Raw genomic sequence first — 24,102 nt, 5'->3', positions numbered from 1 at the left:
GATCTACTAATGGCTATTGTACCTTCATAGGTGGAAATCTAGTATCTTGGAAGAGTAAGAAGCAGGACGTTGTGTCACGATCCAGTGCAGAAACCGAATATAGGGCCATGGCTTACACAAGCTCTGAATTAATTTGGCTACGGTCGTTTATGTCAGAGATTGGATTCTCATACTCCTCACCTGCATCCCTCTACTGTGACAACAAGTCAGCCATTCACATATCTATGAATCCGGTATTTCACGAACGAACTAAGCATATAGAAGTGGATTGTCACTTTATTCGTCACAGGATTCAGACAAGCCAAATTCAAACCGAGTTCACTCAAACGAATGATCAGATTGCAGACATGTTTACCAAGCCGTTGAATGGAGTTCGATTGCGTGATTTATGTAACAAGCTGGGCATGTATGACATTCATACTCCAGCTTGAGGGGAAGTGTTAGAATAAGCTTATGTAGCCTAAGGGGATTATAGTCTTTTCATAATAAATATATATGTGTGTGTTAGGGCAAGGAGGCTGACACACAATATTCATTCTCAAATCTCTCGGTTAACAAAATCAAAAACCCAAAAAATTGAAAAAATGAAGATAAAGAAGGGAATAATGAACCTTTTTTTGTTGATGTGAATCTTTCACAACATCAGCTTTAATACCATGTTGATGTTCTATATTATGTATGAGAGGGAAATAGAGAGAGGGAGATGAAGTGAGAGAGGGAGAGGGAGAGTATGAAACTTAGAGGAGAAGGGGCGTGAGTCTGGAATGCATTAAAGCATTCACTCCCCCCATACGATATATTAATTATAATAATTAGCATATTATGACCATAATACCCTTAGTACGTTTAACATATCTAATTTCCTAAACATTGTATATTTTTTGCTTAAGAAAGGCATCTATTGTATGGACCACCGACTATGTCATATAGGGAAATGGAGGGAAGAAATACCTCCTAATTCTTGCCTGAAAGCATATATCTCCAACATACTGAACGAGCATGAACTCAGCCAACCCTTTCAAGATATAACAGTGAAAACTGAGATCAAGGGAGCCATGACCTAACCATGCAAATTGCACATTTGGATCACATTTAGCACTAAAGTGCCATATATTGACAAAGATACATGATGAATCTAGACATGCATAAAAGAAGCCCCCTCATTAATTAGAGGGTCAAAAGTAGTTGTCCTAAGCAAGGATTGAAATTTCGGTTTCTGTTTCGGTTTTGGCCTCAGCCGAAAATGAAATGTCGGTGGCAATTTCGGTTTCGGTTTTAAATTTCGGTCCAGTACGAAATCCGAAATTTCGGTATTTCGGCCGAAATTTAAAACCATGGTCGTAAGTGGACTGAGCAACACACTAATGACTTTTCTGCAGAAATGCACTAACAAAAGTCGGTCCAGAGGAGGTTTGGGCAAGGGTGATGGCCTGATGGGGCAGCTCATGATACATCCAAAACATCCAAATCAAGCCAAACTGGCACCTTCAGTCTTCTAAAACAACTCAAAAGAGGTTATACCACTGCCAACTAATAGACTCACCATGTAATCAATGTGTGACTTCGAGAGATGTGTAAGTAAAATGTGTTCCAAGAGCCTGCCTTTCACTGATACTTATAAATACTAGTAATAATATTACGTGGCAAATGTGTGTGTGAAATGAAAATAACAATTCTATATGCACTAACAGGAAACAGAAAACATGCTCTTTTCTAGGCCCTATTAGAAACAAGCCAGAGGTGGTGTTCCAAAACTCTGTAAGTAGAGCATTAAAGTGTTCCAAGTCCACACACAAAAAAAAAAAAACTATATAAGAGCTAGATCTCCATGCAATATGATGGAATCACGGTCAGAAAACCTATCCAAAACAGCAGCCTCAGATTTTCTAGTGGGGCCTTGATCTTGTGAGCTGGAGAGGAAATAAAGATTTCCATGCTGAAGACCTTCAGTGAGAGTTCTCTCTGGACCCAGATCCTTCACAAAGACAGTAGAGGGTGTGAAAACAATACCGATTATATTGATCAGTAAACTGAAGACATAATAATTTATTTTGCTTGCTAGAAGCAATAAAATCATCCAGAGACAGCCTACCAAATCAAGAAGTAGTAGTCACAGAACTAAGGTGTGGGAAGGGAAGATAAGTGTCATTTCCCATAAGGGAAGAAATATTACCTCACTCATCTGAATTGTGGTTCATTTGTATTTATAATCTCTGAAGATTTAGTCGGCAGAGAGAGAGAAAGGTTGCTCAACTGCTTACTTAGGTGATAAGTGAACACTGTTTGGCATTGAAGAGTTATGCTGAAATTACTGTTGGCCTATTTGTCAAACTGATGTAGGTGAGAGGTGGAAATGGATTCAAATACGGTTAGGTCTAATCTTAGCTCAGGTGAGGATCTAGCTGAAGAAGGCTAGACTTGTTCCAAAACAAGTTATCTACTGATGGCCTATGGTATGCCAGAATTGGAGACTCTGGAACTTGCAAGCAAACCTGAAATATTGAAGTTCAATTCAATTCAAAAGATTTTTTTTTTTAAGTTGACAAAATATATTTATACTATAAGAATTACATTGGGGACCAAAGGTCCCAACTTGCATTTACATAGCAAAACTGAAAAGAGTATACTCCTGACCCATCAGGTGAAACAAAAGTAGAAACTATTCATAATTACATCAAGATAAAGATAAGTAATCCATCCTGCCAGTTCCACAGCAAAAACATCTAACAAACAAGGCTACAAGCCTACCAACTTCCCTACAAACCAAGAAACAGTTCTTCTTCACTCCAGACAGGACAAGTACAGGGTCAAAGGAAGGATGTCACCCAAAGCGAATGACCAGAGTCTATCAAGCTAAGGGGAATCAACTTCGTTGAGATTGCTCCACAGCTTCCAAGGTCAGATTAGTGCCTGAAACAGCCAAGGCCAAAGAGTTTGAAGCTTGATGAAGATCTACATCGTTTAATTTGCTCGCGTACTTCCTCTGGATTAATTAGTGCAACAATCTTAACAACCAATTCCTCAAGACGAAAGCCACAATAAGGTGTCTCATAAAGCGAAAGACCAAATAGTCCCTCAAGCTTAGCGAGGATCTTCCACGCTTAATTCACTCCCATGGTCTCTCATGAGAAAATCTAAAAAAAAAAATCTCCTTAAACTAACAACCGCCCAATGGAAAAACCACCCTCCCACAAAACGATAAACATCACCAACACCCTTACCCTATAAACCCCGAAGATCCAGCCACCTATTCAAACTGAACTGCTTGTAAAAGCTGATAATCAAACCAAAAAGACTTCCAAACTGATAATCCTACCAAAACAGATACAAAAGAACTCTAAAAAACCTACAACCTAAGCACAGACTATGTACAAAAGAGGGGCGTGACAACTACTTCTTCAGGGTCCTCGACCCTCGGCCCCCCTTTCACCAACCACTTTTTCTTTTTCTTTTTTCTTCCTTTCCCGTCGGTCCCTTTCCTCCATACCCAGAAACATTTTCCTCGTCTCTTCCAAATTATCACCATACCCAATCCCAAAAACATCCCCCACTCACAGCAACTCATCAAACTCATCAGAATCAATCTCCTTCTGCTTTTTTGAGGCTCTAGTATCCTCAGAACCCACCTCTACCTCCTTACCTTTAGACTCTTCCTTCCAAGCCAAGTGCGAACGAACCAGCTAACTAACTTCCACGTTTAGAGAATCCCTAGAAATTTAGACCCCTCATCAGGAATCGTAACCAGGGGAGGCACCTCTAAGTTTTCAAGGGCCATCTGCGCTTCCCATTTCAGCCGCCTCTCTCTACGCTCTAATTCCAGAGCCTCCTTGAAATGGGGGAGCTTGTAGGCTGGGATACAAATTTCTTTAGGGTCATGCCTACCCGTCAACTTAAGAAATTCCTCAGTGTTCGCCCTTGCATCTTTCTTGAACTGTCTCCAATCCTCTTTTCATATAGCCAGAAACCTTTCTCTAGGGATCAGAAATTCTTCAGAGGCCTTTGCTTCGTCATAAACCCAGGTCTTTTTTGGCTTGGACCCCTCTCCATCCTCCTTAGAAGTTCCTTTCCCTTTCATATTTTTGTCTCTATCGCCTCTCTCCCCTGAAGAGGTGGAGTTACTGGGATTATCAAAGTTTTCCAACATTTTCTTAATTTCTGAAACCAGAGATTTTTTTTTTCCTCTCCTCCCTCACAAAATGACCTTGAAGCTTCCTTTTAAAGGAGGAGAGACCACCCCTTGTGGCCAATAAATGATTTTCGAATTTCTGGTCCCTACGTGTGGATCTGGTTGTTTCAACATGGAGGCTGAAAAGCCTCCTCTTTGATTTCACACTTTTCCTTGTAGATTTAGCTATATCAATTAGTGCTATTTTTGGTTTCCCCGCCTCTCTGTTGTGGCCGTCATTATCACTATTTTCTGATTGCTTCGGTATCGCTGCTACTGCCGACTGCAGGGCTATTCCTTCTGCCTCACGACTTCGATTAACCTTCCCCCAGATGCCAAGTGTCCTCGCCTTAAATAAGCACTTATCATTATCCGGCCCACGCCGTCCTTTCCTTCCTCGAGATGACAACTTCCTTTCTACTGACCATGTAACTTCTTTTTAGTTTTAGAGAGCGCTTCAAATTCCTGGGAGGGCTGCCACAACGGCACTCTAACCTTTGAATTCCTCTCCGCAGGATTTTTCTGTCCATTGCTTTCCAGGAAATACTTTTCCCCCGGCATTAACTCATTAGAAGTCCGATAGCCGGAAACCTCAGGAGAAATTAATTTTTCCTTAGGTTGGGACTCGCAAGAGGACTGCCAACTCCCATTAATGGGGGGGGACTTCAGCCACCACTTTAACTCCTACTAAAAAAGAACTGGATTCCACCTTTAGGCTTATAAAAGGCTCCAGGCATTTCCACATAGAAGCCAAGACTTTAGCCGAGTCAAAAGCCATACAGTGATCATGGTGCCCATAAAGTTGGACCTCAAGAGCATGGGCAAAATATTCCCCTAGAGCCACCACTGTTGCAGAGGACCATGCATGAAGAGGGATATTGTAGAATCTTATCCAAATAGATCTTGCACCATTGTTAAACGCAGGGAACCAAGGCTGAAGCGAGAGGAGATAACTGCCCAGAGCATCCCCTCCTTTGTGCAGGATTGAGGAAACTTGCAATTCCGAATCAAAACTGAATAGAACCATTGTAGGGCATAGGGTAAAGGGTTTCTTTAGCTGAAGAAGGCCCCAAAGTCTTTTAGCCCAAGCCCAGATCTCTTCCAGGAGCCATGAACTATTTTTCATGCTACCCAGCAAGCAACTTTTGAGGGCCAGTCTTCGCTCCACCACTTGATCCAATGGTACTTCAATCTCCGTAAGTCTATTAGATTCAGGCTCCCCAGTAAGGACCGCCTTATCTACTCTGGGGAACCCCCACCAGAAACTTTTTCCTTTCTTGCCAGCGAGCATTTCCTACAACGGCTTCGCGACCCAAAGTTAATATCCACAATCCGAGCACCTCCAGTCACTAGCCTTGGCATGGGAGAACTGCCCCCTGAAGCCATCCACTCTTCTAGATTTCTTCTCAATCCAGAATCAGGCCTTCTAAAGGAAGCCTTTCCCTCCTCAAATCTCCCAGGGGTTCTAGGGAAAGATCTCGGGGAAGACCAATGGGATCCATCATCGCCACTTCCCTGCCCCAAAAGAATCATGAGTCTTCTGCAACACACCCTGAACAATCCTAACGAACGAAAAGCCTCCTGAGCCGAATATCCAGCTACTAGCACCCAAGGGACCACCGGAGCCATAATCTCCCGGAGATAAGCCTCGGCGGCGACCATAATATTCTCTTATGGTCATAATATTCTCACATACCTTGTATTTCCTAGTCTTGACCTGTTTGTTTCACAATTCAATTCAAAAGATAGCAAACCTTCATTGGCTGAACTGGAATCTCAGCTTTTGAAATATTGTATACAACTGAATTAGGATTCGGCCAGTGAATTAAGAGTAACTAGAATGACAGTAACATTGAATCAAAGCTAAGCTTCTCGATCTTGGAAAATGTAGCAATGGCTACCAGTAGTAACTTAACAAACTAGTTCTGTCAACGTGAGTCTTAAGAACAGCCACGGCTTAACCAAGGGATTAGAAGAGCACTCTTAAGTCTAGCACTCAAGAACTGGAAACTCAGTTTAAGACTGAGCTTGATGGAGCTGTTGACAAGAATTTAACAACTTCATAGCAAATATAGAACAGACGATCTGAATCATAGCAGATCTTCAACAATTCGCCCATAAGATTTTGAATGCGAGTCGTGTATAGAACAAACAGCAGAAAAAAACCTCTCGGTTTCTAATTTACACCAAAAGATTAGAGTAGTCTCAGTCAAATTCAGATCAAGTTCGATTGGCATTAGAACAGAGACAGGATCAAACAAGATTGAAGAAAGCAGGGAAAGGTTTCGCTTGAACCAGAACACAGGCTACTATTCAGGTCGTAGAAATCATCAAGTTTGAATTAAGTTGAGTGTAAATTCAGATCCGAACTGACTATGCACTCATGGTTCAGAAACATAGCAGCTATAGGAAAGGAAAGGAAATCAATGCAAACTTTTTCTTTGGAGATATATCTTAGTTTCAACAGAGGAGGAAAACAAGATGTCAAAAGTTTGAGACCCTAATTCATTCCTTTGAGAGCCTTCTTATTTCCTTGCCTTTATTCCATGAGAAAAATTTCCTAACTACGGTCTACTCTATGCCCTCCATGTCCTTGGCCGCATTCCATGTCCATATCACAAACCCAATAGCAGTCTAGTCCACGGCCATGAGAAGAAAAATTATCCGTATAGAACACCACTCAAAATGATCTAAAACATTTTGTGTGAAGAAATCAAAGATGGAGAATGATGTAAGAGGAGAAGAAGAGAGATGGCAAACAGGAGAATCCACACTATTCACGTGGTCTGTCTTGTATCCAATGATAAATCTACATACAAACTTACAAGAATGCAATAGCTGATATGTCTGTAATGATATCCAGAGATCACAAGAAGTCAGCATATTGAATACTCAGCTAAAATTTCAGAGAAAGCCTATCCAAGATATGATGTTTTGATCCTTGGCTGTCTCCAAAGATTGAAATTGAGGATTTCAAATCCATGAAAGCGCTTGTTTTATCCTTATCCTTTGTACTCATGCATATTCAGGAGAAGAAAGAGAGGCACCGTCAAGATAGTCAAGGATATCTTGTCATTAAGCAATTGGTACGATTTGTACTTCACGCATAATGAAATTATCACTAGGTAGCTGGATTGAAACAAGTTGAGGTAAGAACGAGAATGAAGGGAATGAGAGTGAAGAATACAAAGATGGTAATTTAAAAAAAAAGATAAAGAAAGTCAGAAAGTGACGAGAACAATGGAGGAAGAGAAGGTTTATTCTGAATTAGATGAACAAGAGAGAAATGGAGGGAGAGATGTGGAAGCAATGGAGCACAAATAGTCTTAGGCATTGCTTAGGGGTTTTAGGCAAAAAAAATAGAGTGACAAAGATGAAAGAGGAGATGAGAGATATTTGAAAAGGAGAAAAAGGATTTAACGAATGAGATCAAGGAGATTATAGGGAGATGGAAAGGAGTGCCTTTATATTCAGATCTGACTTATGAAAGCTCAAAACATGCTCTGACTCTCGGAGACCATAGAAGACTATGAATATGGAAGAGGATAAAATAGGAGAAGCCCCAAAGGATGAATTCATTCGTCACCAAAACATAGGTCATTTAAAGAATAGTACAGCAATTATATTAGAAATGAAAAATATCATTACATAAGCATTTGCAGTCTAACTAATCAGTCACTTGAGTTGATTAGGAAGTACAGATAATTTAAATCATCAAAATGAGAATATCAGCCAAATCCTCGTGAATATTCATCAAAAAGAACCCATTCTTCATAGGTGGACATTTAAAGAAAAGCCATCTCCATAGAAATGACTGAATCTATTACCCATAAGTTCAAGTAGAAAGCAAAAATAATAATAATAATAATAAAAATTAAGAAGGAATGATTATATGGAATAACCTCAAAATAACACATCAAATAATAGCAGGAATTCTAATAACTGCAAAGATGCCAACAATCGTCAGATTGGCAAGGCTCATTGTCTTATATATCACGTGTTCTCAAGGTTGAACGCAAAGAGAAAGCAGATTGTGCATGTCAAAAGTGTCCAAACACCAAATGATCGGCCATGAACTTCAGTCACTGCAAAGAAAGAACATACTATAGTTAGAAATGCAACCTCATGAAACACAATATCCCACAAAAAAAAAAACTACGTGTCAGTCAAGCTAATATGGACACAAAAAATGAAAATTTGTTTTGACATTAGGCAGAGTACTTGCCTTTTGAGAACATAAATGAATCCGTGGCAAGAATGTGGACTTTGACAGATTTCCAAAGAAATCTGCAAGCTAAATATCTAAAGAGACAAGGTGTATGTTACATTGTTTGATATTGAAATTGTAATATATGGATAATAACTATGATTAATTTTAACTTGGCCTTAAAATTGTAATATATGGATAATAACTATGATTAATTTTAACTTGCCCTGCATGAGTATCGATTGGGCAAGAATATCAATCTGATATTCTCTAAGCAGTATCAAAATGTGACTCATGATATTAATCTCCAATGGAGAATTTGTTGAATACTATAGGTATAAATCTAATATTCTCTTGGTGTATAAATCTAATGCACACCATATGATTTATATGCACCTCCATTTCAAAAGAAATGACTTAAAAGCATCATAACATGATGCATATAAGTCACTTGTTTTCCACATTTTGCCACATATTGATGCATTGGATCATAAAACATCCATTAGTGAATTCAAAATTCATGTCTAACTCAAGTAATTGCTTTTGTGCAAATATTTGCAAGCTGATTTGTTGAAGAAATATCTGGCAATGTAATCCACCCTCTATCATAGCATTAACGGATATAGCAGCAATCCATCTCAATATGCTCTGTGTGCTCATGAAGAAAACAGTGTTGGTATTGATCTGAATTGCATTCTTATTAACTCTATGAAGAGGTGTTGGATAAGAGCTCGAAGCCATACAATCTCATTGGATGTGTCTAATATGGATTCGTATTCTGCTTTAGCTGATGATTTGGAAACAACATCTTGTTTCATCCATTTTTAGGAGATGAGAGAATCTCCCAACTCCCAAGAACATACATCAACCCGTATGTGGCGGGGCCCAGTCAGTATCAACATAAGCAATCAACTCCAAAGAAGAGAACAGAAAGAAGAGTCATCGACCCACTGTTCCTCGTAACTATCAGATAATTCTATGCACAACTGTGAGGTGAACAATAAAGGAGAAGATACAAATTGACCCACTATCAGAACAGAGTAAGCAACATATGGCCTAGACAGTGTCAAATACACCAAACTAACCACAAGTTTTCAGTATGTAGTCATATCTTCAAGAGGCACACCATCTTATTCACTATATTTCTCATCAAGCTCGAGTGGTGTCTCGACTACCTTTTCATTGATTGATGGGGTGTGAAAACACCAGCCTCTCACAGGCTGCCACCTGTCCCAGAGTAGGTGAGGTCCAGCCTCTCACAGGCTGCCACCTTTCCCAGAGTAGGTGAGATCCAGCCTCTCACAGGCTGCCACCTGTCCCAGAGTAGGTGAGATCCAGCCTCTCACGGGCTGCCACCTGTCCCAGAGTAGGTGAGATCCAGCCTCTCACGGGCTGCCACCTGTCCCAGAGTAGGTGAGATCCAGCCTCTCACGGGCTGCCACCTGTCCCAGAGTAGGTGAGATCCAGCCTCTCACAGATCACCACCTGTCCTGGACACCTGTCCAGGACACCTCAACAGATCTTCCCTATAAATAGGGGACTAAAGCTCAGACTAATGGGTAATACGAAAAACCCTCTTCTCCCTAAAAACTCTGACATTTCCCTTCACTCCTGCTCATACTGACTTGAGTGTCGAAGGGCCTGTCCGGAGTAAAACCCGGTCCGGTCTTCTGACCTCACTTGCCTTGTGTAGGACTCAGCCACTCCATCGCTACTCACTCACTCTGGTTCACCAGGACTCAGCTCCTCTGGTCATCCAGCTCAGCTCTTACGTCACTGCTGTACCTGTTACCGATTTTAGGTCTAACATTGATCATATGTGCAAGAAAGATTAAGTCTCGAGTTTATTTGGTTTGAGTGACAAGGGTTCCTCCTTTCGAGCTTGTAATTTTCAACCCAAGAAAATAGGTAAGAAGGTCCAAGTCCTTCATTTTAAATGAGGACCGCAGGAAGGATTTTAGTCCTGAAATACTATCAGGATTATTTTTAAAATAATATTATTAATATAGATAAGCAGGATAGTAATTCCTGATTTTCAACGACGGACGCACTATATTGAAATCTGTGAGAAATCTCTGTGGTGGGAAATTTTCCAAACCATACGCATGGTTCATATTTAAGGCCATAAAGGGATTTATTCAATATGCAAACCAAAGGGGATGATGTAGGAATAAGTAGTCAAGGGGGTGGCACAATGTATACATTTTCAATGAGCTCATCATGTAAAAAGGCATTGTTTTTTTTTTTAAATTGACATATATATATATATATATATATATATATATATATATATATATATATATATATATATATATATAGAGAGAGAGAGAGAGAGAGGGGAAAGTGAAGCTACACCGGCGGTGTAGCTAACTTAGCTACACCGCCGGCTTAAAATACAATGGGCCCACATTGTTTTGGTGATCCAAACCATTCATTTGATTGGCCCTCACATAGATAGGGTGTCCACCAAAAATCAGCTCCATAGGATCATCCCAACCCTTCAAACTGTGGAGGCAAAAAAGGACAAATTTGGGAAGGTTTTTACACGTTCATTTTTGCCTAATGGTAGGGTTGGGATGATCCTATGGAGCTGATTTTTGGTGGACACCCTATCTATGTGAGGGCCAATCAAATGAATTCTTTGGATCACCAAAACAATGTGGGACCATTGTATTTTAAGCCGGCGGTGTAGCTAAGTTAGCTACACCGGCAGTGTAGCTTCACTTTCCTCATATATATATATATATATATATATATATATATATATATATATTAATAATTCATACGAAAGATATATGAAGAAGGGACCAGAAGTCCCACATGATTACATCGTACGACGGCCAAGGAGAGAACTCCAAAGCCCTAAAAAATAATAAAAATCTATCCAAGAAAAAGAACTATCTCCATTTACATTCCCCATCCAGCCAAAAAAACATAAGAACTTCCAAACGAACTTTTACGATCTTCCTCAAAGATCTTGAATAGAAAACCCATAAGAAACATCCAACAAATTTTGCGATCTTCCTCGAAGATCTTGAATAGAACACCTTCAAAGCATAAGAACTTCCAACAAACTTTTGCGATCTACCTCGAAAATCTTGAAAAGAACACCTTCCCATCCAGAGTCTCAATATATGACTCCATTACATAAGGTCAAAGCAAAAACCCTCGAAACGGTACAGCCGTATAGGGGATAAGCAGTGGAGACGCCACTGCAGATTTTCGATCTTTTCCTACGACAACTCCTGTGTCAAGGAATCCCCAAAAAAACTATACCCGATCCCAGAACCAAAAAACTTCTTACCAAAAAACTTTTTACAGAATAGGTACCCCTCATTATTTTTGTAGAACTTTGAGCTCTCTAAGTCCCTTGCCTGGAGCTCCCCTTCTCCGCCCTATCCCGCTTCTCAATTTCCATCAGCATTTCCAGTGTCTTTTCCACATTTTCCTCAAAATCTATCCAGAAAGCAGTCCCCATCTTTGGCATCCTTCCAAATTCCTCAGAAAAACCTTATCTTCCTCCATTGAAACCTCTTCGGCCCGCTCGACAGGTTCTTCGCCGGCAGCCCTTTCCATGCACCCTTTTATATTCCCACTGAGTTCAACATCCATGGAGTCAGGAGAAAAAGCCGATTCTCGTGAAGGAACCCTGCTATGTTCAGCCATGCCTTCTCATCCTCCGATGTCGACTTAGATTCCTCTTCCAAAGCTTTATTTTCCTCCTCTAGCAGCTTTCTGAAGAACGGAAGATGGTGCATTGGAACACATATATCAGTTATGTTTCTTTTGCCTGTCAGGGCTTCTAGTTTGTCCTCTTTACCCTTTGCCTCCTCAAAAAAAAATTCCACTGAAGGTCTAGGTAAGCCTCTACTATTTCTCCTCTTGATGGCGACCTTTCCTTTTTCATCTTTAACATCTTCTGTATCCTCCTTGTTTTTCCTTTTAAAATCTCTTTCCCTGAACTCCCTGCCAGAAGATGAGGAATCCTCAGCCATCTTATAACTACGTAAGAGGTGAAGAATAGCAGAAGCGAGGCTCTCTGATTTTTCTCTACCTCCACTACTCTCCCTTTTCCTTCCCTCCCTTTGTTTATATAGAGGTATTCCTTTCTCTTTATCTGCAAATAATAAATACATCGAGTATTTATCACGCCCGTACGCATGACGCCTGTTCAAAGCGTTTTTTATGCGGAAGCTTTTCATATGCCTCATCGTGGGCCTGCCACGTCCGCCAGGTGTTACGCGATTAAAAATTGATCTTTTCCCAGCTACCCAAAAATCTTTATGATGATTATCTTGAGTCTTACGCTGGGCGACGATATCATTCCTCGGGACTGTGATAGTTATCTTTTCTTATGATATTTTTCTTCTCATCCTTCCTTCTGGCGAAATACCTATTGTTGCCATCTGTGCCTGCATATAATTCTCCATTAGACGTCGATACAGGTACTCGACGTTCATTGGTCACACCTGCCTTGGCCGCAACATGTCTGCCAGCGATGTTTCTGCAACATCTCTATTTTCAAATTTGAAGTCAATACCCAACGGTCCAATCCCCTCCGGTTGAGAAATCCTTTTTTTTCTTTTTTATCCGTCTCGGCGGCCAATTCTTCCTCCGGCAACCTACAATTATGGTTTTCCACTTCCTGTGCATTGGCTGCTTGCCCCAATTGCAATCGATCATTAAGGTTGCCTCAATTAATGTTTTCCTCAGTGGATATAATTGTCATACAAATTAAGAAGATTTTGTTCTTCACTCTCATTTTAATAAAAAATAATAAAAACTTTCATTGTGATAAGAGAACCTTGGCAGAAGCAAAGGCCATGCAGTGTTCATGGTTCCCTGATAATTGGACTTGTAGAACCTGCCCAAATAATTTACCCAGCGCTTCAACCGTAGATAGGGTCCACACATGTAATGGAATGTCGTGAAATCTTAAATATATAGTCTTAGCTCAATTGTGCATGGCTAGGTTCCATGTTTGGAGGGATTCAATATCCCCTCCTAATGCCTCGCCTCCTTGTCTAACCACCTCTACCACTTGTTTCTCTGATTGGAATGTGAAAAGAACTTTCTTTGGACTGATTACATGAGGTTTTGGAAGCTGAGGGAGATTCCAAGCTCTTCTAGCCCAATAACATAGCTTCACAAGTTGCCATGAATTATCCTTCATGATCCCCACCAGACAGTTCTTAAGAAGTTGCATATGCTCCTCGACCTCTTTTACAGAAATAGTAATTTCCGGATAGTTCCTTTCACAGGTACTTTCTTGGTTATTCTCCTCCATCCACCTAGATTCTCGGATAGTCTCTGCTCCTCCAATTTCTTCTTCTCTATTCGGTTAGCATTTTCTACAGATATTTCATCTGCCAAAGTTATGGTATCCGCAAGCTGTACATTTCCAATCCCCAGCTTGAGGATACATCTGCATATCAGAGCCTCTCCCAGGGTTTCTTTTGTACTGTGGTTGTCAACTCCATTGAGGTTCCTGCCTGAAATTCTCTTCATTTCCCGATCCGTAATCAGAGCCTCTCCCAGGGTATCGTTTGTACTCTGGTTTTCGACTCCATTGAGGTTCCTGCCTGAAATTTTCTTCATTCCCGATCCGTAATCATAACCTCGGAAACTTCTTGGCGAGGATCTGGGAGAATTATTTAAACTTTTGCCATTACCAAGAAGGATTAGGCTTTTTCTGCAACAATCATGATCGATTTCTTGCAATTGGACGGCTTCAAGTACAGAGTAACCCGCTGCAAGGATATCTAGATAGACATCTTTTAAGCTTCCTATCCTATATCCACATCTGCAAGTCCCTTCACCAATGGAGTTTCTGAGAATCAGAACTCCTTGTGAGGGCTCTCGTTGCCCAAAGAACTCGCGAACTCCCATCTTTTGTTTGAGACTATGGGATCAACCGGCAGCGAGTCTTGGTCCGGCGGCTCCGATTGCTCAGTTTCTTTGGTGCATGTAAAAAGGCATTCTTGATATCCATTTGATAAAGAAGCCACTATATGACAGATGCAATTGCAATTAGAGTTCGAACAATAGTCATTTTAGCAACTGGAGTGAATATTTACTCTTCTTTATATCTCTAAGCAACTAAACAAGCCTTATATCTATCCAGGCTTCCATTAGACTCAAGAGTGAATGAATAGACCCATTTGCTTTGAATAATTGGTGCATTAGGTGGGCATGAAACTAAATCTCAAGTGCCACTTTCCCAAAGAGCATGCAGTTCTTCATCCATAACCTTTTTCAAACACTCCAGCTTTACCGCTTGTTTATAAGTCTAAGGAATAGAATGTTGGCCAAGGTTTACAATTAAAGCTTGGAGAATAACTAAGCTTCATGAGGGTATTGATTATGAAGTTGGTTATGGGATGTGTACTTTCCTTTTCTGCTTATGAGTGATTATAGGTCTGGGTGAGAATGGAGTGAAGTAGCTTCATCATCAAATGAAGGTAATTACGAAAGATTGGAAGGATATGAGTATTATGGAAGACAATATCACATGACGAGGAACACACATACGACGATGGCCAGGAACATAATTATGAAAACCTTTCTGATCATCTCCATAGCCAAGGAAGACACACTTGGCAGCACGACGTGAGAGTATATCTCTCATGAGGTGGTAGGTGAACAAATCAAACACAGCCAAAAGCATGGAGTAGGGAGTAGCATAGAGAACTGACAGTCAGATGAACACCAATACAAGCATCATCACCCTAGCGGTAAGTGGAACCTTTGACAATGGAGAGAAGATGCTCGTTCTTTCTTTCAACAATACCATTTTGTTGAGAGGTGTAATGACAACTTTTGTGAGCAAGAATGCCCCCATATTGTAAAAAATTTTAGGAAAAAATACAGATAGACCCCTCAACTATCTGACATTTTCACTTCTAACCCTATAGTTTCGAAGTCACCGATGACACCCCCATCAATTTTATGTCTTCTTCGAAGAAAAAAAACCTAAACATTATCAGAGAAAAGAGTTAAAAGTTAAAACCCAAGGTTCTCGGTAGGCTGAGTACTTTTATGGATTTGACTTTTCCCGCTCATAAAGGGGATTCTTTATTTCCCAATGGAATAAATTCTAGATCTACATAAGGAGACAGGTAATCTTAGGGCAAAGCCAGCTGATATTCCAATTGAACAGAATCACAAACTGAGTGATGCGAATGGATAACAATAGATTTATGAATAGAGAATTCAACGATTGGTAGTTCAATTGATTTATTTGTCTCTCGCTCAACTTGATATCGTACTCGTAGATGTTATGAGTGCAGTTAGTCAGTCTATGCACACTCACAAGACACTGCATTCAGAAACCACTCAGAATTCTTTGATACTTGAATTAATATCATGGAAAGTTAATATTGTTTGCAAGACATTGTCACTTGAGGATTAAAGCTTATAATGATCAATTACAAGCTAGTACTCTACCTTTGATTATTGCACTTTAGTCGAAAGTAAACTCGTTATTTGGCGAAGAAAAATCAGTATCGGATAGATCAAGTGCAGAAGCAAAGTATAGATACATGGGTCATGGAGTATGTGAGCTGGTGTGGCTAAAGTTTTTATTGGAAGATTTTGGGATTGATATACCAAGCCTGATGAGTTTATATTGTGATAATAACGCAGCTATTAGTATTCCTCACAATACTGTCCAACACGACCGCACAAAGCACATTGAGGTGGATTGAAATTCCGTAAAGGAAAAGTTCGATGATGGACTGCCTTGTCCACCACAAATCACTTCCCATCTACAGTTAGCGGATATTCTTACTATGGGTCTTTGGAAGACCAGTCTGTCTTGAGAGCTTAGGCAGGTGTAGGCATTATTGCTATCTAGAATCCAACTTGAGGAAGTTTTGATCTATAGGGGTAATTTTGTCTTATTGATATTTCTATATTCAAGTCACTTAAGTGACTTACGTAGGAAGTAGGCGGGTCCAGCTTGGGTTTTCGGAAGTGATGAATTAAAGATGTTTGTGGGATGGGTGGCTAGCACAGTTTCCTTTTCATCCATTTCTTTCTTTCTTTTTCCCTTCTACAACCCTAACTACTTTGCAACTTAACTTTAGTCATAAACTTTATGATTTTTTTATTTTTCCATGTTCAAGTGAAGGCATCTGATGCACAAGCTAATTTGGATGACATTTGCTTGATGGTCATATGACATCACTATATTATTAAGGAGTTTCAAAGGAGGTTCTAATTGCCATGTGTCTACTTTTTTAATTGATGGTAGTTCTTGAATAATCTAGCCTTCTAACAAGTCATAGGTAGTTGGTTTTGTAGGTTTTTTCCAAGTGTTTGAGAAGTTTTGGTACTGTTGATAATGGATATTTTGCAGCACAATTCAGTTATAATCTAGAATAGATTTCCAGAAATGTCTCTTCATTCTTTGAATCCGATGGTGACTTTTCTTCCACTGCTATCATCAAAGATAGATTGGTTAGTCTCCATGCTCCTCTCCTTACAGTCGCTCGTTATCACTTGCTCCTTCGTCGCTCCTTCCCTACTCGTTCGCGTAGTCTCTCTACTTAGTTTCAACTGGTGGAACTTTTTCAGGCACTTGAGCCCAATTGGGTTAGCAAGAGGGAGCTTATGCCCCGACGGGTGACGAAGGGGATGAGCGGAACAGGGAGTCTACTGGACGTGGTTCAACTAGCGGAGACTCTTGGAACAGCTGGAGTCAGAAGTTACGAGGCTCCAGTCTTCAGCAGGTCACCATTAGTTGACTTCCAAAGGCGAAGATCTGGGCAAGGGAAAGCGCAGTGCACCTGGTGCAAATTTGACAGATTTTACTTTTGAAAACGGATAGGTTACTTGTTTTGTGAGAGAAACTCAAGTAAGAAAGGTAATTAGGAGTCTAAATCTATAATTAGAGAGAAAGGTACATTTAAAAGTTGTTTATGAGCTTTTTTTTTACAGAGGGTATCCCCACACCATTTACTAATCCATATGGATGCACGCAATCACCCGAAAACCACGTGCAACAGGTGACTCCGAGGGGACTCGAACTCGCGTCTATGGGGAGCAAACCCACGACTCGCCTTGAGGACTTTTTAACATCTTGTTGTGTGATCTAGCCTCCCTCCCTCCTCTCTCGCTCTCACACACACGCACTACCTTTAATGCTTAATCCGATTTTAGCATGGAGTATCAATTACCTCTTTTATTTTCTCGACTGCTTGGTGTAGGCATCTATAACCCTCATTTAGATGACTAGAGCCACAAACATGCATCCCTCTGATACACTAGGATGATGGGAAATATTTTTCTTTCTACCTTGTTGGCATGTTCAGGAAAATTAGCAGCCACATTATCTTCATGTACTAATTAGAAGAACTTCTAATATATGATTTCAGGAAAAAGAAATTGGCAGCCTATTAATTATGCAGATTGTTGATTAAAATGCATTAATCTAGACTCTAGAGACTCAAAGGAGAGCAACTAGCAAAGATCATTGATAATTTGGCTTCTATTGTCTGTGCTTTCTTTCAACAATACCACCTTGGGCAAAAGTGTGGGGATGTGGAATGTGGATAATGTTAAAATTTCATCGAAGAAAACAAGTTAAGTACATTCACTCCTATTGTCACTTGAAAATGTTCAAATTTTTCTCCTAGAAATATCTTTCAACAACTATTTGAACCTTTACACATCCAGAACTTGCGATTTATTTTGAAGAAAAATGTGCAATTGATTCTCGCACATGAATCCAAAAACAAAGCTTAGAGAAGAAATGAGTAGGAGACCCAAGGGATTCCGAAAAATCTTGTCACAGATTTAAGCATACGTCCATGATGTTGTCCTTTCTTGCGCCCAAAACATAATGACCCTTTTTTGCAGTCACCAACACAGACTTCACCACAAAACTCATAGACGTCCCATGTCATTGCCTATTACAGTCATGTCCTTCCTTATTTGTCAACACTTGACTGCCAAAACATCATGTCACAAGTACTCCCTATGGACTGAAGAACCTAAGCAAAGTTTCATTCAATATTGGTCTTTCTTAGTTTCTTTACCCTTGGAATGAGAAAAAAGAAAAAGAAACGAAAATCTTTCCATAAATTTAGGAATGTCTAATAGGGTGATATGAGGAACTAATAGCTCATTTGCTTCTTCTGTATACACTGTTCACGCAACCTTATGGGAACTGAAGAGCAACAAATTACCAAAATCGTCGCTAAAATGATTAGTAAAGCCAGAGCATCATCAGAAAAAAGAAAAAAGAAAAAAAGAATGCAAACAACTGCAACAGAGATATATCCATGCAAGAAATAATAGGAGAGTTGGGGGGGGGGGGGGGGGGGGGGGGGGGAGCAAAATCAAACTCTACTAAGGTATATTGGAAGAAGAATGCCAATAAGAAGCCCCTAAATGCTTTATTTGCATTTGAAAGATGTAACCGACAGCCAGCAAAGGTCCCTACTTCCATAATCTTTTGGATAATGGGCATTTCTGTTGGCACTAAGTTCAACGGATTTATGCTAAAGTTCCATGATAGACAAATAAATCAGCAACACCAAATATTAAAGCAATCTCTAAGTCATCAAGCAACTCTACTTGTCTAAAGATGATAATAAGGGAGTTCATTTACCAAGTCCAAAGCATTCTCATTCTGTTTTGCCCTTAAATTTCAGTTCATAAACCATTGCAATTTGAGGAAAGCTAGACTATCAATTTCCTGCTAGGGTGAAACCCTTATTGGAGGAAGTTCAAAGGATGTTGAGTGCCGTGAGGCACACCATATACTAATCCGATATAATCCAAGAGTTTTGTTATAACTAGGTGGACTCTGTGGTGTAGATTTTGCAGAAGATACATACCCAAGATCCACCACCATTAATGTATTTAACGTAGTATTATTGGTGTTATCTTGGTCAAGCAAGAATCAACTAATAATATCTTTGTAATAAAGTTATCGAAAAAGTTAGAATGTGAGGCTGCAATGATGGACCTCATGGACTATGGCCGTGGCTCAAATAAACAATGATAAAACATTTTATTTTGACAGCCGTAAAAACTACACTTTCAGCAAAATCCAGTCTTTAATTGAATAAGAACATCCAGTTCCAACATCACTACATCGGAAAAAAAGTTTCTATCTAGCTGTGGCGGCTGGTCCGGGTTACACTAGCAAAACTAAAATAATTCCCATCTTTTGTGTGTAGCAATTCTTGAACAACTTCAATTGGGATCTTTTGACTGATAAGTTTGGGAAATTAAGTGCTTTGTCGAGTGTCGCTGTGAACTAGTCCACAAGAGGTACCAGGAAAACATTTCCCCTCTCAAATTCTTAAATTTCTTGCTTCACTTTTCTCAGAAGTCAGATCCATTTAACACATTTGACTACCTACCGCAAAAAAATGCTGTATAATAGATGCTTCCCCAAATTCATCTTTCAATGAATTCATTTCTCAACCCAACTTATAATCAATCCATTGTAGGTATCACTTTTCAAAGAGGAGATTTCAATTCATAGTAATCAACATTTGTCAAGCTTCAAACATATGGCATGCATCTCAACAATCGAGTGTAATTAAGGCCATGTTTGGCAATATTGCAATAATGAATTTTTCCATGGGATATTAGCTTCCCAAGTGTTGAGAGAGAGGTAGGGAAAGGGGGAGAGGGGGAGAGGGGGAGAATTGAGAAGGCATGTTGGGTAGATGATGCGAAGTAGCAGAAAAATAAGGAAAACAAAAACTCTATTTTGAATATAGTTTTTCGTTTCCCTATTTTTTAGCCACTTCTCACCCTCTCATCACTCATGCCCTCTCAATTACCTTCCTCTCCCACCCCCTCGCTGCCCCTCTCCCACCACTAGATAAAGTGATAAACCAATATTCCATGGAAACAACTTTCATGGCTGACAAACATGGCCTAATGGATGAGTGTGCTTTTCCACATAAAGTCCCACTTTACTCCAGTCTTCTTGCCGTGGTTAGATGGGGATTGAATCCTTCAAATGAGTGTTACTGAATAACAAAATAAATCACCTTCTCAATAGTGAAAAGGCTGGGAACTAACCACTTCCATCCTTAGTTATAAATTCCGTTACGGTCGCCGTTCTGTTTTGGCTACTAGAACGGAACGTTTCGGTGTTTCGGCCGTTTTGTTCGGCGTTTCGTTCGAAACTTTCCGTTCCGCTCCGGCGAGGGGAATTTAAAAAAAAAAAAAAGTTAAAAATATGAAAAAAAAATCCAGTGGGTATGGTGAATTTTTTGGAATTTTTGTTCAACTTCGACGAGGGGAATTTTTGGGAATTTTTTGAATTACGAAAATAGCCCTCCAAACAACACACCCACGGTCATAAAACGAGAGTAAATATGTAAAATACACTCCCCAACAGCCATACGGGCATTTCTGTAATTTTTTGGATTTGTTTTGAATTTTTTTTATTTTTTCCAACTTTCCAACCCCATTCCGGCCGGAATGACCGGAACGGAAAATATAGGCATTCCGTTCCGGAATTCCGGTGCGTTCCGGCCGGAACGGAACGGAACGGAATTGATAACTAAGCTTCCATCATCTTCAACGGTTTATTCTTTTTCTTCTTCTTTATGTTTCTGTATATTATATGTTTGTTTTCAAATCCAAACAATATGCATCCATTGACGGCACATTTGGCTACCCTGAATTTTTCCTGGAATAGTTGCTTACCCAATGGTGATGGAGGCTGGTAGATGGATAGATAAGAGAGGGACCGAGTGAGGAGATCGTAAGAAAAGACATCAAACAAGGAAACAAAAAAGGGTGGCCCAGTGCACGAGGTTCCCGCCATTGCGGGGTCTGGGGAGGGCTAGATGTACGCAGCCTTATGCCTACTTTGTAGAGAGGCGTGACTTGAACCCGTGACCACCAGGTCACAATGGAGCAACCTTACCGTTGTGCCAAGGTTCCCCCCCCCCACCCCACCAGGTCACAACAAAAAACTGTCCCCCAAATATGATCGATTTTTTTTCTTATTTTTAGCCACTTCTCACCCTCTACTCATTCGTGTCCTCTCAAATCTGTCCACAGCCCGTACTGGTGTGGCTCGTTGACTAGAGTCATGGGCACGCTCCCCTAGATGCACGGGTGATTGCACACATCCGTAGGGAATAGTCCTTGACTAAAAATTGGGGTAGTGAAACCCTATGTCATAAAAAAAAGTTCCCTCCTCCACCCACCCTCATACGCCTCTCTCACCACTTGGAGAAACTGATTTATCATAAAAAAAAAAAAAAAAAAAAAATCATGGTTGCCAGACATTGCCTTAATTTGTGGCTTTGTCCATATCTAATCACACCCATTTCTCTAAACGAACTCATTTCCCACTCCAAGCCCATGTTGTTCTCTCAAGTCATTCAGACATTAACAAATCAAATGCACAATATGAATTTCACAGCAAAGGAGTAAAATGACATCCATCACTACTTACTATCATTGTAAAAATATGTATTCGTCAATCAATCATTCCCTTTCTAGCAAGTCCTCTTGGTCATTGCTCCTCACAGAACTAAATTTTTAACAACTGTGAAACAAAAATATCAGATATGATAATTAAACTAAAATGTCAAATGCGAGAGAGGATCGATGCAAACTGACTTGTAGAGTTGGAGAAGACAGCGAGCCATAATGCCCATATGTCGAAGAATCCGAACCAGATCGAAGCCAGGCGAAGCGAACCAACTAGCAACAGCCACCACGCCAAAGCCTTCATTTTCAGATCAAAAGTAGGGCTGGCAATTTCACCCGAAAAAGCGGGGATCCGCCCCGCCCCGCCCCGTTTGGGGAGGGGATTCCCCGATTTGAGAGGGGAAGGGGATTTTAAAAATTCCCCGGTGCGGGGAGGGGAAGGGGAAGGGGATGGAGTTGTCCCCTCCCCGACCCGCCCCGCACCGCCTCGCCCCGTTAATCAATTCCATTTTTTTATATATTTTTAAGTGTTTTTTTTTTAAGGAAAACTACTAGAAACTCTGTGGATCGGCTACAAGATTCCCCCAAACATAGACTTAGCTTGTCTTTTCCTTTTAATTAGCTTCTGAGAGCATTTTGGGAACTATAATAACCTTTTGACAGATGTTGAAATAATAAAGACAAGCTGAGTGAGTGAGTGTATGCAATTATCAAAAAATTGTAGTGCCAACATCGGTAGCCAAAATAAATTGCATTTTATTATTAAAAGTATGGTATGGCCCGCACCATACGATGATCCAAACCATCCATTAGATGGGGCACACCCTAAATAGGTTGTGCCCCAAAAATCATTTCCATAGGTTGATCGTAACCCTCCGATCTATAGAGGAATAGGATCATTCAGTACCTCTACAGATCGGAGGGTTAGGATCAACCTAAGGAAATGATTTTTTGGGCGCAACCTATTTAGGATGTGCACCATCTAATGGACGGTTTGGATCATCCTATGGTGCGGGCCATACCTTACTTTTAATAAAGTCAGAGTGTGATCATCAGAATACAGTAGTGCTCATAAAATTTCCCAAAATTAATGATCCAAAATGGGGTTTGGATGTTGGGTACTCTAAGTGGCAGGCTATGATACCACTTGATCTAAAATTGAAGTTGGATCGAATCCAATTAGCAATGTGCGGAAATCCCATCATCCAACAACAGCTACTGTCGGTCCAATGGGTCCATCCATCCATCGTCCACACACAAATACCGAATATGGATCTGCCCTCTCTTATTAAATCTTCAAGTAAAAAAACACTGCAAACAAGTGAAATCTGGACGTTCGTTGCTACCCAGCATTTCAATCAATATATAAAGACAATCTCTTGCTAATTTAATTAACAGCTAGCCTATCGATTGTTAGTTTATAACATTTTTATATATTGAAATTGCATCAAGTTGATTAGGGACACCCAGCATTAGTGTATCAATGACTAAAGAGGGGGTAATGTTGGGGCGGGGATTTTGTCCCCGAAGGATGCGAGGAGGGGAAGGGGATTAGATATTCCCCGCGGGGAGGGGAGGGGGATTCCCCACCATCCCCGCAGAGGGGAGGGGAAGGGGAGGGGGGAAATTCCCCGCAGGGGAAGGGGTAGGGGACCCCAACATCCGGCCCGACCCGCCCCGTTGCCAGCCCTAATCAAAAGGCTATTCTAAGATGTTGGTGTCTGTCTTAAATCAATAGAGAAGGATATTGTATTGTCATGGAAAGATCTGAAATATAAAACCCAGTGAAAGAAATAACATAAGAAAAAAAATAAACCTAGTCCGATGGAAGATCAAAAGGCCGAAACCATATCAGAAATTCAGAACAAAGAAGGTAAGCGTACAAATTCTGAGAGTTTCCTTCTTTTTGGTGAATTAAAAGCGCCCAGATGCACTTATCTTAAAAATTGGCTAGCAACCCATATGGAGATATTGGGGAAGAGTGAAAAAAAATACCGGAAGAACAGAATGGAAATGATAAATTCAGACCTTTTTCTTACACTTATCTTAAAAATTGGCTAGCAACCCATATGGAGATATCGGGGAAGAGTGAAAAAAATACCGGAAGAACAGAATGGAAATGATAAATTCAGACCTTTTTCTTACTTGGGCAGCCCCTTCTCATCCTTCTCATGTAAATGAGCCGCCATAAATAGGTCGCCGTCCCAAGTACGTATAGGGGGCTAATGTATCACTTCCCTCTATTCGCTCCCTTTTCTTCCCTTGGCCACCCTTATAATGTAAAAGGCTAAAAGCTAAAAAGAGTAGTCAG

At 40.4% G+C, this 24,102-nt stretch overlaps 1 pseudogene across 1 annotated transcript; it reads right to left on the bottom strand.

Annotated features, from left to right (window-relative positions):
- Positions 1–8,158: 8,158 nt before the first annotated feature.
- LOC143888732 (ergosterol biosynthetic protein 28 pseudogene) lies at positions 8,159–23,835 on the bottom strand (annotated as a pseudogene). The gene is made up of 4 exons (XR_013254610.1): positions 23,608–23,835; positions 23,492–23,512; positions 21,981–22,109; positions 8,159–8,250 (listed from the first exon to the last, which is right to left on the bottom strand). The product of XR_013254610.1 is annotated as an ergosterol biosynthetic protein 28 pseudogene (transcript).
- Between the last annotated feature and the right edge of the window lie 267 nt (positions 23,836–24,102).

Source organism: Tasmannia lanceolata, unplaced genomic scaffold, assembly GCF_043159265.1.
Source record: "Tasmannia lanceolata isolate RefF3 unplaced genomic scaffold, GAP_Taslan_0.1 ptg000012l, whole genome shotgun sequence".
Classification (NCBI taxonomy): domain Eukaryota; kingdom Viridiplantae; phylum Streptophyta; class Magnoliopsida; order Canellales; family Winteraceae; genus Tasmannia; species Tasmannia lanceolata.
The sequence above is the reverse complement of the archived record's forward strand: the minus strand, read 5'-3'. Positions and strand labels throughout refer to the sequence as shown.